Source organism: Pleurodeles waltl, chromosome 10 (assembly GCF_031143425.1).
Source record: "Pleurodeles waltl isolate 20211129_DDA chromosome 10, aPleWal1.hap1.20221129, whole genome shotgun sequence".
NCBI lineage: Eukaryota > Metazoa > Chordata > Amphibia > Caudata > Salamandridae > Pleurodeles > Pleurodeles waltl.
Window position 1 is genome coordinate 503,512,161 of NC_090449.1, and position 13,117 is coordinate 503,525,277.

The 13,117-nt window shown below is 47.0% G+C and overlaps 1 protein-coding gene across 2 annotated transcripts in view; it reads right to left on the reverse strand.

The window, feature by feature from the left end:
- Nucleotides 1-13,117, reverse strand: part of LOC138261666 (unconventional myosin-Ig-like) — a 912,364-nt gene that overhangs the window by 106,118 nt on the left and 793,129 nt on the right. The gene's annotated exons all lie outside the window — the stretch shown is intronic.

A 13,117-nucleotide genomic window follows, 5' to 3' on the forward strand; every position in this document is an offset into this window, starting at 1 on the left:
CAACACTCTATGACACTCCACTCTACTTTGCAACACTTTACTCCACTCTATGCTACTCCACTTTACTTAACTCTATGCCACTCCAATCTATGCTACTTCACAGCACGCTACTCCACACCACTCCACTGTTTGCAGTCCACTGTACGACACTCCCGCATACAACATGACTCCCCAATCTATGACAATCTACGCCATAACACTCTATGCATCTTCACTCTATACCCCTTCACTCTATGACACTCCACTCAACAACACTCCACTCTATAACACTTTATGCCACTAAACTCCACTGTATGCCACCCTACTCTACCACACTTTATGCCACTCTATGCCACTCCACTCTAGTCCACTCAACTCCACTTTAGGCAACTCTACTCTACACCGCCCTACTCTTCTCCACTGTACTCCACTCTACGTCACTCTACTTAATGCCACTCCACGCCACTCCACGTCACTCTACTCCAATCCACTCCTTGACACATTACGACCTTTCACTATACAACCGTTCACTCCATGACATACCACTCTACAACTCTCCACTCTACTCCACTCTATGCCACTCCACTCTACTAAACTCTACTCCACTCTATGCCACTGTGTTCTATGCTCTTTCACTCTACAATATTCACTTTATGCCACTCCACGACACTCCACTCTATCCCACTCAACACCTCTCTTCAACAGTCTGCTCTAAGCCACTGCATTCCACACAGCTCTATACCACTCCACTCTACCCCTTTGCCCTTTACGACACTCCACTCAACTCTATGACATTCCACTCCACCAGACGACAATCTATGATACTCCACTCTACTCCACTTTACGTCCCTTTACTCTATGCCTGTCTACTTACTACAACCTCCCACTCTATAACTCTACATCAATCCAACTTACTCCACCATGCAACATTTTACTTCACTCTATGACACTTTACTCCACTCTCTGCTACACCACTCCACGACACTCCACTCTATGACACTCTACTCCACTCTATCCCACTCAATGCCACTCCATTCTATGACATGACACTACCCTTTACTCTACGACACTCCACTCTACTCAACTCTACGCCATGATACTCTACACCCCTCTACTTTACGACACTGCACTCCACTCTATGCCATTAAACGCCACTCAATGCCACCCTACTCTACTCCCTTCTCTACTCCACTCTATGCCACTCCATTCTGCTTCAGTCTATACCATCCTACACTATTCCACCGTACTCCATGATACGGCACTATACTCTGCCCCATTTTCTGACAATTTGCGACCTTCCATTCTATGACTCTCCACTGTATGAACCTCACTCCATTCGACACACACCTCTCTAAAACACTCCACTGAAAGAAGCTCCACTCTGTGATGCTCCACTCTATGCCACTCCATCCTATGCCACTGTACTTCACTCTATAGCACTGTGTCCCCCTCTATGCACCTTTACGACCCTCGACTCTATGACTCTCTACTCTAGTCTATGCCATTCCGTAACACTCTTCTCCACTTTGCACACTCCCTCTGTGCCACACCACACCATTTTAGTCCACTCTATGCCATTCCACTCTAAACCACCCTAGTTTACGACACTCTATACCCCTTCATTCTACACCACTCTATGCCACACTACTCCACAACACTCTACTCCATGACACTCCACTCTACCCCACAGCACTTCACTCTACTCCACGACACTCCACTCTATGTCTGTCCACTCTACGGCACTCCGCAACCCTCCACTCCACTCTACGGCACTCCACAGCACTCTACAGAAACATCCACTCTACGACACTCTACTCCACTCTATCCTATGCTCCTCTACGCCACTAACTTTAAGTCATTCTGAACAACAGCTGGTGTCAAAACATAGGTAAAACACATAGGCAAAGCCAATAGTTCTTGCACTGGCGAGACCTATTGGCTTTGCCATTGCTTGTTATCTGAGCTTGTTGGACTCAATGACATACCTGGAAATATCTATTTCGGACATTTCTGCCTGACTGATGTCCTCTTTCATCTGTTAAAAGGATTTACCCTTTCCTTTGCTAACTACATACCTAAGTAATTTGCAACCACTGTCCCACCATTTCTGGAACAGCTCTCTATCCATCCCTGGTGTAAACTTGTTATTTCATCCTCAGCAGAGTGAAAGGGGTGGCTTAATGCCTGCTTTGCATCCTAAGCTATCCCATACTCTCGGCTTGGCTCCTATGACAAGTAAAGAATATAGTTTCAGATTAGTATGTGCTTTTGGGACACATGGGATCTCCTATAGTTGGCTTCCACTCAATGTGTGGTTCATCATACACCAGCATTCTCTGTTTCTTTTCTAGTTCAGTCAACAGAAACCTCAGTGTGAAGCTGCCTAGTATTTTATTAGATTGGGTACCCCCCACTTCTTGTCTAGTAGGTTGCATGTGGCTTGCTGTGTTGTCCCTGATTATGTGGAGTGTTAATGTATGGAAGACATATAAGTTTTTTTGCAGAATGGTCATCTCTAGGCTGGAACAAGCCAACCCAGGATACCAATTGGCTTTTCAATTGGCTTGCCAGTTCTGAATTCACTGCTCTGAGTACCCCTTATATATTTACGCCTTTGGTCATAGGAAGTGACACAGTACGTTTAGGTCTTTTAACGTCTCGATTGCAGTTTTGGAGACTGAACACCCACTCCTCTGATTTAACCAGGTTGATCTTAAAACCTGATAGTATTGCCTTGATTCTTCCATCAGGGGCGAAATAAACTGTACAGGGTAAACCAATGAAAGAATAATAGAACCTATTAACATTGTAGGCCTACATTGATGCCCCATACGAGCGCCCCTTTTATCTGCTTTTTGGCCCTAATACTTTGAGCTTGCACCTCCAGAGTTAGCCCAAAGAGGAGTGAAGACAGGGAAAATCAGTCTCGCTCCCCCGTTATATATATCCATTGTAATAGGATATTATATACCGGGGCACTAGCCTTTGGCGAGTTGTAACCAGGCAGTAGGCACCTCATCATCTGGTCAGCCAGGCCCACCTTTCAGAGGACATCCTGCATAAGGTCCCAGTCCACCCGATCAAAAGCTTTTTTGGCATTGGGGAGGGCAGGACTGTTTTTCTTCCACCTTAACACAAAAATGTCTTGTCACTAGTTTGTCTTCCTGTAATGAACACTGCCTGATCTGGGTGTACAATCTCCTTTAGGACCAGTTGAAGATAGAGTGCTGTTATGCTGGAAAACTGTTTGGAATTAAGATTAAGAAATTAAATTAGTCTCTGCGTGGCACAATCATCTAGATGCATGCCAGACGTAAGTATAAGTGATATAATTGCATCCAACTTTGCTGGAGTAACTTTTCAACCTGTATGCATCGCCCTAAAAGTTTAAACAAGATTGGAAGTAGATGGGTGCTAAAGGTCTTAGAAAATATAGTCATAAAGCCATTGGGGCTGGATCGGTTAGATCGGGGCAAACTGCAGAAGGCTTTCACTGTATTCTCAACTGATTGCTTGTACCGTTTCTTGCATTTTGGGCAGGCCTCCTCTTTCTAGATAGCTTTTTCGCTCCTTGATATCTGTGACTTCATTTATGTACAATACTCTTGGAACCATCTTGCTTGCATCCCTCTGCACATTCCCCCATCCTTGTTTTTAACTTTAACTACCAGACTATGTGCTAGTTTGGACTTAATGAAATTTCCAAAAAATGGCCCAGTGAGTGCCTGAGTCACTGGATTGTTTCGTCTAATTTGGCTATAATATAGTTGAGTCTATCTATCTCCAAGGTTCTTGTGTCTCCTAAGGATTATCACCTTCCTCCATATTTTTTTAGATAGCTTCTGCTTGTGTGATTCTGTCTTTTTTTACTATATTAATGCCTGTATGGCCTCCCACGTTTTCTTTAACATGGCTGCTCCTGCTATAAACTGGCCACACATCACTGCTTTCAGGACCCTCCTTACGGTGGCCACATTTGTGTCCCTATTGTCACTGCCTGCTATTTCTTTTTTGCGTTTGCCAATTTTTCTAATAATTATTGGGTCCCCCAACAGAATTTCACCAAGGGACCTATTTCGATCTCTCCTCTTTCAGGAAGGGTTGGGTCTTTCTAATGTGCGCTGGAGTAGATCATGAACTGATAGTGATAGGTCCCTCTGTCACACTCTGTACTTCTGAAATCTCTCTCTTATCTAGTAGTATATCATCTAATCAATATGGGATATTTTAGCCAGGCTGAACAGGTTCAGACTGTCTGGTCTATAAACCCATCCTCGTCCTAGTTTGGGTTGTAGAGACCACTGTCATATGAGCCTAACTTTGTGATCTCCTATTTGTCATCTGTAGGAGGCTGGCCTGGTTTGTAGTGGGTACCAAAGGTACTTACACCTTATACCAGATCCAGTTATCCCTTATTAGTGAAATGTAGTCAGTGTCTAGAAGCCAGGCTGTTTAGAGGTAGCTGTAGGCAGAGCAGCAAAGGCTGAACTAGGGGACATGCAAAGCTCTTGCAATATCACAGTAGTCACACAGTACTCACACACTTGAAAGACAATACTCAGTGTTACAAAAACAAAGGTACTTTATTTTAGTGACACAAGGCCAAATATACTTTGGAGGCTGTACTCCCTTAGGAGGTAAGTAAATCACACAATATATACACTAGTAACCCAAAACAGGTAAGTACATAGTAGGAAAACAATGCAAATAGTGAAAATCACAATAGGTTGCAATGGGCCTAGGGGGAACACAAACCATATACTAAAATAATGGAATGCGAAAGTCGGTTTCCCACCTAGGCAAGTGTAGTGTGTAGAGGGGCGCTGGGAGTGTAAGAAAACACCAAAGGTAAGTAAAATACCCCACCCCAGAGCCCAGGAAAGCAGGAGTAAAGCTCAGCAAGTTTTCTAAAACACAATAGAAGTTGTGATAGAAGACAATGCAAGAACCAGAAGAGACTGCAAGACACCAACGATGGATTTCTGGACCTGAAGACCTGTGGAAGAAGGGGACCAAGTCCAAGAGGCACTGAAGAGTGCAGGGAGAACAAGAGCCCCTGCTACCCAGATGAAGGTGCAAGAGAAGAACCACCGGTGACAAGACAAAGTCAGTATTGCACCAAAGAAGACAGATGCAGGTTCCTGGGTGGTGCAGAAGATGTCCCACACCGGATGAATAAATGCAGTCTGGTTTGCGTCACTGGATTCCACCAACAAGCCTTGGCACACGGAAAGCTCACGGTAAGCGGAAAGTGCCGCTGCCTGGGACTAGGAGGGACCTGGTGGCCTCTACCAAGGAGGGTAGACAGAGGGGGCTCTCAGCAACTCAGTGTGACCTCAGAAGACCAGGCAGCACACACAGGAGTCCCACAGCACAGGGACAAATAAGGTGCAAATGGAGGCCCACGCAGCACGACACAAAGGATTCCCACAGCGCCGGAGAACCACTCAGGAAGCTGTGCATTACAAGATGGAGTGCTGGGGGCCTAAGCTGTGCTGTGCGTGAAGAACTTCTTGGAAGGTCGCACACAAGCCTTGGCAGCTGCAAGTCACGCGGTGCACGGGGATACTGTCTTGCATGGCGAGGCCAGCTCTTACCTCCACCCAAGTTGGACAGCTGGATGTTGGGACTGCCGGAGTCACTTTAGTCCACCACCCGTGTTGCTGGATCCACGCCTGTCATCCGGAGAGGGGACCCAAGCCACCGGTCATCGCTGCAGAGGGGTGCCTGCTGAAGCAGGGAAGTGACTCTGTCACTCCACAGGAGATTCCTTCGGTTCTTCTGGTGCAGGCTAAAGACAGACAGTCCTCAGAGGATGCATGACCTGGAAACTGTTGCAGTTGCTGGCAGGAGCTGAAGATACAATGTTGAAGAAGTCATCTTAGCTTCTTTGTTGCAGTTTTGTAGAGTTCCTGGAGCAGTCAGCGGTTGATTCGTCGATAGAAGATGAAGTAAAGGATGCAGAGGATTCCTGCTGGAGTCTTGAAATCCAAATCTGAAGAAACACCTAGAGGAGAGGCCCTAAATAGCCCTAAGAGGGGGTTTGGTCGTCTAACCAGGTAAGCACCTATCAGGAGGGGTCTCTGACGTCACCTGCTAGCACTGGCCCCTCAGATGCTCCCAGAGTGCCCCACCACCTTGGAATCCAAGATGGCAAAACCCAGGGACACTCTGGAGGAGCTCTGGGCACCACTCCTGGGGTGGTGATGGACAGAGGAGTAGTCACTCCCCTTTCCTTTGGCCAGTTTCGCACCAGAGCAGGGACTGGGGGTTCCTGAACCAGTGTAGACTGGATTATGCAAGGAGGGCGCCATCTATGCCTTTTAAAGCATTTCCAGAGGCTCTGGGAGGCTACCCCTCCCATACCACTAACACCTCTTTCCAAAGGGAATGTATTGTTCTGCCTTCCTGGGATTGAGCTGCTGAAGCCCCAGGAGGGCAGAAGCCTGTCTGTGAGGTGGCAGCAGCTGGGGCTGCCTGGAAAACCTCAGAAGGCTGGCATGGCAGTACTGGGGGTCCACTGTGGATCACCCAGAGTGCATGGGACTGGGACTGTGCAACCACTACTGGAATCAGTATTGGGGTACAATTCCCAGTTGATAGACACCTTACTTGGCCATATTTGGAGTTACCATTGTGAAGCTGTACATAGGTATTGACCTATGTCCAGTGCACACTTAAAATGGTGTTTCCGCACACATGAAGTCTGGGAATATGGGCATGGATGACATGGGGGCACCTCTGCTACTGCAAGGGTGCCCTCACACACAGGTACTTTGCACCTAGCCTTCAGGGTTGGAAGGCCTGATATATAAGTGACTTATCAGTGACCTGATGTAGTGAAAATGGCTGTAAAATAGTGCATGCACTATTTAACAGAGGCTGCAATGGCAGTCCTGTATAAAAGCCTTTGTATGGGCTCCTTTTGGGTGGCATAACAAATGCTCACAAGGAGCCCCTAGAACGCCAATGCTCTAGGTACCATATACAAGGGACTTATAACGTGGGACCAGTATGCCAATCTGGAGTGAAATACTGAGTTACCAGTATGTAGTGACAAATTTAGAAACAGAGAGAGCATAAGCACTGGGGTCCTGATTAGCAGGACTCCAGTGACAATTTAGAAAACAGTGAAACACGCTGACAAACAGGCCATATACCATAAGCACTGGGGTCCGACTGGCAGGATCCCAGTGACACAGTCAAAAACACACTGACATCAGGCAGAAGTTGGGGGTAACATGCCAAAAAGAGGGTACTTTCCTACAACATCTACTAACCATCTTATCTTTTATATGATATTTTACCAGTTTGTCACATTCACATCAGGTGAGTATTCCTACTCTTGCTATTTTCTCCTCTGTTATGGAAAAGTAATTATGGCAAAGTCCCTAGTTCAGCACTTCCCACTGGGCCATGAGGTGGATGTCGCAGATCACTAGGTGCAGAACTTTGTGGAGAATGGCTCCTCCATAGTGGTCAATCTCATTTCTTCAGTATCTGGGGTTGATCCTTCGCCCTTGCCTATGGGTGGGGGCCGGAGTTTGGCCGTGCTTGATGGCGTCCAGGACTTGCTTTCGGAGGGTGCCGTCTCCTGGGTGCATCCGTGGGACCTTGGAAGTGGGGTTTCTTCCATCCTGTTTCTCGTTCAGGAGGTGTCTCGGGAGGTTTCATCCTGTATTGGATCTCAAGTGGGTGACTTCTTGGATCATAACTGGTTCATTTCAGGTTGTTGATGATACAGGCGCTTATTCCTGTGTTTGGTCCAGGGTTTTTTGGGGGGTTTCTGGATCTGCCTGCTGTCTGCCTTTACATCCCTATTTTGGTGTCTTCTTGGAAGTTCCTGCGGTTTGCAATCTGACCTGTCCATTTCTAGTTCTGTGTTCTGCCTTTTGGCCTCCTGTCCTCTCCCAAGGGGTACATTGGGACAGGTTTCCTCTGCTTTGTCTGGTCGACTGGGTTCTCTCCCATTGGTCTCCGGATCCTCACGATCTTCAGACGAGGCTTCCTGTGGCGGCATCCATTTGCAGGTCACTCAGTTGGTGGCTGGTGCCGGCTATTCTCTGGCTGGGAGTCCCTATGTCTCCTTCGGTTCCAGTGGTGGTGTCTACCAGTGCCTGTCTCTCTGGGTTGGGGGCTTGGCTGAGTTTGGTGCTGGTCCAGGGGTTTTGGTCTCTCTGGGAGTCACAGAGGTCCTCGGATTGGAGGGATGTTGACAGCTGTTCTTCTTGCTCGGGTGCATTTTCAGGTACTCCTGAGGAGAAAAGCGGTACTGGTGCTGTCAGTCCACTTGGTCACCAAGTCTTACTTCTACAGATGGGTGGGACCTGGCCCGGGTCTCTGCATCTGTTTGCACGGGACTTTTTTTTTTTGTATGCTCTGGTCTGTGTTCTGTCTCTTTGGGCCCTCTGCTGTCGGGGAGTGGATGATGTTCGGACAGATCTGTTGCTCGGGGTCATTCCTTCATCGAAGGATTTTTCCTTTCGGCTGTCTCTGTTCGCTCTTCTGGTGCTGCTGTGGGTTCGTCCGGTTGTGGACTTGTTTGCATCCCAAGTGAATGCCAAGGGGGTGCAGTTCTGCACCTGGTTTAGGTGTCCTCTGGCATGGGCGGTGGACGGGCTGCCTTGTCACTGGCCATATGCCTTCTTTATGGGTTCCCCCCTTTCTGCTCCTCAGGTTTCTTTCTGGTACAGGTTCGGAGGGTGAGTGCTGGGGTGCTTTTGTTCACCCCCCTATTGTCCTCAGGCGGATTGGTTCTTTTTGCTCCAGTTGTTGTCCATCGATCCGGAGTGCATTGTTCCTTTCCACTCCTCTCCTCTGATGTTTCCCTGCCTCTCCTGGGGGTCCTTGCAGGGGCTGCATTTGACTTTTTGGGGTTTGACCATCGAAGTTTGACGGTTCAGGGTGTACCGGGTTGTTTGGCTGTGCCTTTACAGGCCAATAGGCGAAGGTCCACTTTGCTTTCTTCTGCTCATCCATGGAAGATTTTTCTGCTTGGTGTTTGCGCCAGCAGGTTGAACCTGCTGTGGATTCTCTGTTTTTGATGATGCTGTTTTTACTGTGCTTTCGGGGTCCTTGGCAGTATTTAAAGGGAATTTGGGGCCTTATTTTTTTTAGGGGCTGTTGCTCTTGTTTCCTAGGCCTGTTCGTCTTTTCCTAGTTGGGATCTCTGGTTTATGTTTGATGTCTTTCCTGGTCCAACCTTTGACCCTCTGGAGGACATTGTTTTGAAACATTTGTTTTTTCAATTTTTTTTCTTGGTTGCTGTTACATCTGCTGGATGTTTTGGGGTGTTGGGTGCTTTGTCCTGCAAACTTCCCTTTTTGCACATTTTTGTTTTTTCTGGATCAGGTTGTTCTTGTTCCGGTTTCCTCTGTTGTTCCTAAGGTGATTTTCGTTTTTCCTGTCCGCCTGGTGGTGTTCCTGCCTGCTTTTTGTCCTGCCCCTTCCTCAGGGGAGGTAGTTGGTTGCATTGTCTGGATGTGCGTCGGGCTTTGTTGTGGTACCTGAAGGTGGTTGCTGCTTTTCGTATGGAGGATTACTTGTTTGTGAATTTTGGTCCTGCTAGGGACTTGGTGAAGCTTTCTACTGCTTCTTTGAGTTAATGGATCCGGTCAATGGTGTTGCTGGCCTATGCTTTGAAAGGGGTGGTGCCTCCTCCAGGGATTCAGGACCATTCCACTTGTGGTATGCCAGCTACGGGGTTGAATTGCAGGGCGCCTCGGTAGTGAAGTTTTTGTAGGGCGGATACTTGGGCCGCTCCCTCCGTTTTTGTTCAGTACTTTTGATTTGCTGAGTTAGAATGTTTGGAGTCAGTTTTGGGGCACATGGTCTTATCCTCTATGATGGAATAGAGGTGTTTTTGTGTCATGCCTGGTTGTAATTGTGATCTTTCTATGCTGCAACTCAGTTGTCAGTCTCCTGATTACTTGCTATGTCTCATTGGTTAATAAGGAAGGCGAGGGAGGGATGGGAGGTAATGCGTCCATTACTTACCGTTAATGGCATTACTCCTAGTCCTACTCCTTCGCCTTCCTTACAGTTCTCTCCCGCCCTCCCGGTACTGGTCAACTGAGTTGCTCTTTGGCTTGTTTCTGTACAGGAAGGCTTGGGGCGGGGCGACTTTTTAAAAAGAGAAGAGAGCGGTCTAGGTGAGGCAAGGGGCTTAATTGGTCAATAAGGAAGGCGAGGGAGTAGGACTAGGAGTAATGCCATTAATGGTAAGTAATGGACGCATTACTGTCATCTTGTGCTGTCCTTCCTGGAAGTGTCTGCTTGCGCTGGACCGCCTATTTTCATTTTGGGGGTTACATAAGGTGATTCCCCTCCCTTCGTCCTTAATTTCTTCCCTTCCAAAATTGTAAACAAAACCACCAACCAACCTCCAAAATTGGGGTAGTGTATACAAGAACATGACATATCTTAGGTGTGTCAGTTTGGCATACATGAAAGGGGGTACGTTACCTGTGTTTGGACCAAGCTGTCCATACACTCTGCCACCGGGTGCCATCCCTCTTTGCATGCAAAATTAGTTCCCACAAATAATCCCCACCCTTCCTGTTGACGCTCTTTATCTTCAGCTATCATAGAATATTCAATATCATAACTGGTTTCTGAGTCTGATGTTTATTGGGGTTCCTATGGCCTTTGGAAGTTGCTCAGTTGCTGTTTTACAACCTGCTATTAGCTCACATTGCTTCAAGGTTTTTCCTGGCTCCTTTTCTCTATCCCGGGCTGTTGGTTTGTCATAACTATACTTTATGCCTTCCATTTTGGTCTGACCTCAAGTGGTCTAGATGAAGAACGTCACAGGCCTCTGAGAGAGATTTGGTGGACCACTGCTTTCTTATTGAGGCAATACAAATGTGGAAAAGGTGTTCCCATCTGTATAAAATCCGCTTTGATTTCAAGAGAGAAGTCCCTGGGTTTAAGGCCTTTTTTGTTGTAATGTAATAGATGCTAGGTCTTGGTAGATCTGCAGTTCAACTTTGTTTAATGAAATTCACCCCTAATTGTGCTGCTACCGTTACTCCTCTGTTCTCGAAGTAGTGGAGACCTGCTAATAAGTCTGGAGGACCCCTTATTCCTGGGCCTCCAACCATGTACACCCGTTCTATTTTGGATGGGTTACACGTCCACCTTTTCAAGTCAAATATCTAGAAATCTTTGTATGTAGTTTTTATGTCCTTCCCTTCTGCCCCCCTCCCCCTGCTTCCCCCACCCGGGTGCACTTCCAATTCAAATCTTAGAGTATTTTTCCAAGTCTTCCTGTTTTTCCTGTAGTACAATCACCTGTGTGTCCTGGTTTAGCATCAACGCTCGGTACTCGTTTAATCCAATGGCTCTTTCGTCCATGGTGTTTTCCAAGGCATTGACTACGCTGCTCAGATCTTCCAGATCCTTTTTCACTTCCTTCATATCCTGTTTCAGGTTTATTCTGATCTTTCTTATTTCATTTTTAATGTTGAGGAAGAATTTCTTCATAAAACGTTTCAGGGCTGTTTCATCTTCTTCTTGTCCCAGGTCAGCTGTCTCTTGACCTTCTCCTTTCGTTTGCTTGGCACTCACTTCATGAGACTTCTGACGTTTTGGGGTGACCCTGCTGCAGCATTTCTTTGTTCCCAGCGTCCTACTTTTTGTCCTGGGACAATGCTGAAATGTTGGTTTGTACATTTTCTTACACTTGGTTGTGCCCGCTCGGCAAATGTTTGGTGGTGGGCTTGCTACACTCCTCCATCACCCAACTGCTTTCACTTTTACAACTATGCATTTAGTCTTGAAGACATGTCTCTCTGCATACATGCCAACATTTTACAAGAGGAAAGTGGGAGATTTTACAAAAATAATCCGGAGAATGTTTTCCCCCCATTGACTTCTATAGAAGCAAAGGCATTTTCGGATGGGAGACAGTTAAAATAAAGTCATTTTTTGCTTCAATAATAGGGAGTCTCCCGCCTGAATCGGGTCAATTGGTATGTATGTCCCTTTCTCACCAGCTTTACTTTCTCTCATGTTGTGATCGAAAATATCAGGCCACCCCTTTCGCCTTCCTTGTGTTTGGCGTCCTGGTGGTATTCGTACTGCACCAGTGGGGTTCCCTCTATAGGAGCGGCGCGCCTTGCCATTTGGGACTGCCCCCCTCAACTTAGCACTTCCTTTCAGCTCTCCTCTACATTCTATCCGCTCACTGCAGTTTACTGTTTGTGACTGCTATTGTCTCTCTGCTCCACGTCTTTTCCCAATTGACCCCAGTTTGCCGCTTGCCTCTGTTCTCCAAGGGCCCCTTCTTTTGCTTCCGGCGCTCATAGGCTCACTTTATAATTGGGCGAGTCGTTCCTCCTGCCAGGATTTGCTGCAGCTGCCTTTTACCAAGTTGGGGTCTTCTGCAACTTCTCCTGGTACTGCAGTCGGGTTGCCAGGCCCTTTAAGCCCCAGCAAACCAGCTAGGCTGCAGGTTCCCATCCGCTCAGCTTTCTGCAGCAAGGGCAGAAGTCTGCTCTGCCCTCTAGGGCCGAGAATCTTCGGCCATTGCATGGCTCAACGTCCCCTTCAACAGTGGCGTAATGAAACCTGAGGGGGCCCCCTTGCAAAGTGCACGGAGGGCCCCACTTGGGACTTACTCAGGAGCTGTAAGGCCCAAGTACTGTGTATAGGGGTCACCCTGGTGCTCAGGCCACCAAACACTGCAAGGGCCTTTGTTAGGCCACGGCCCCTCTTGGGACTTATAGATAAGGTGTCTATAAGGTGTCTTATAGATAAGCATCTATGGGAAGATGTATCCATTGAAAACAGTTAACTTACCATCAGTGAAAGCATTTCTGATTGCTACATAATTTTGCTGTAGATTCATCACCGCCCTTCCCCTGCCCCATTGAGTTAGCACTTTGACTAATCAGTTAGAACGGACATGCTATTAAGAATGTTAAAACGGATTTCAAATCCCACTGAGGAACAAATAAAGGAGTGAGGTGGAATAAGGGAAGCAAACAAGGCTCTACTAATTGAGAAAGGAATGAAAGAAACCATTGGTTCCAAAATTACTTTTTAAATTGTAATTAGGCCGGATATTACAGCGTACACGCTGTTGTTTTGTGAGACATGTTTTGTTGGCACCACATTTGAGGTATACATTTTAGGT